Raw genomic sequence first — 1,342 nt, 5'->3', positions numbered from 1 at the left:
TAAAGGCCTATCTCAAGAAACAAGAAAAATCCCATATAAATAACCTCATGTTACACCTTAAAGAACTAGAAAAAGAAGAACAAGTGAAACCCAAGGTCAGCAGAAGAAAGGAAATAACAAAAATCAGAGCAGAACTAAATGAAATAGAGAACAAAAAGACAATAGAAAAATTAATGTGACAAAGAGCTGGTTCTTTGAAAAGATTAACAAAATTGACAAACCCTTGGCTAGACTCGCTAAGATAAAAAGAGAGAAGACACTAATTAACAAAATCAGAAACGAAAAAGGGGAAGTTATCACGGACAGCACAGAAATACAAAGGATCATCCAAGAATACTATGAAGGACAATATGCCACCAAATTCAACAACCTAGAAGAAATGGACAAGTTCTTAGAAACATATAGCCTTCCAAGGCTGAACCATGAAGAACTGGAAAATCTAAACAGACCGATCACCAGTAACGAAATTGAATCAGTCATCCAAAACCTTCCCAAAAGCAAAACTCTGGGACCAGACGTCTTCACTGGTGAATTCTACCAAAACTTCAACGAGGATCCAAACCAATCCTGGTCAAACTCTTCCAAAAAATTGAAGAAGAGCCAGTACTCCCTAACTCATTTTATGAGGCCAATATTACCCTGATACCAAAACCTGGTAAGGACAACACAAAAAAAGAAAACTACAGACCAATATCTCTGATGAATACAGACACAAAAATCCTAAACAACGTTCTAGCAAATCGAATACAACAATGCATTAAAAAGATTATTCATCACGACCAAGCGGGTTTCATCCCCAGGGCACAAGGATGGTTCAACATCTGCAAATCCATCAATGTGATACATCACATAAACAAAATAAAGGACAAAAATCATATGATTATATCAATTGATGCAGAAAAAGCATTTGACAAGATACAACATCCATTTATGATTAAAACACTTAATAAAATAGGTATGGAAGGAAAATATCTTAACATAATAAAGGCCATAGATGACAAGCCCTCAGCTAATCTCATAATTAATGGTGAAACACTGAAGCCCTCTGCTCCACATTCAGGAACACGACAGGGCTGTCTCTTATCACCTCTGCTTTTCAACATAGTGTTGGAAGTCCTTGCCAGAGGAATCAGGCAAGAGAAAGAAATAAAAGGCATCCAAATTGGTAATGAAGAAGTTAAATTGTCACTATTTGCAGATGACATGATGCTATATATAGAAAACCCTAAAGACTCCACCAAAAAGCTATTAGAAACAATCAATGAATACAGTCAAGTTGCTGGCTACAAAAATCAACGTACAAAAGACCATTGCATTCCTATATACTAACAATGAAATCTCA

Source organism: Rhinolophus sinicus, chromosome 9 (assembly GCF_057876585.1).
Source record: "Rhinolophus sinicus isolate RSI-liver-muscle chromosome 9, RSI-T2T, whole genome shotgun sequence".
NCBI classification, from domain to species: domain Eukaryota; kingdom Metazoa; phylum Chordata; class Mammalia; order Chiroptera; family Rhinolophidae; genus Rhinolophus; species Rhinolophus sinicus.
Note: the sequence above shows the minus strand (reverse complement) of the source record.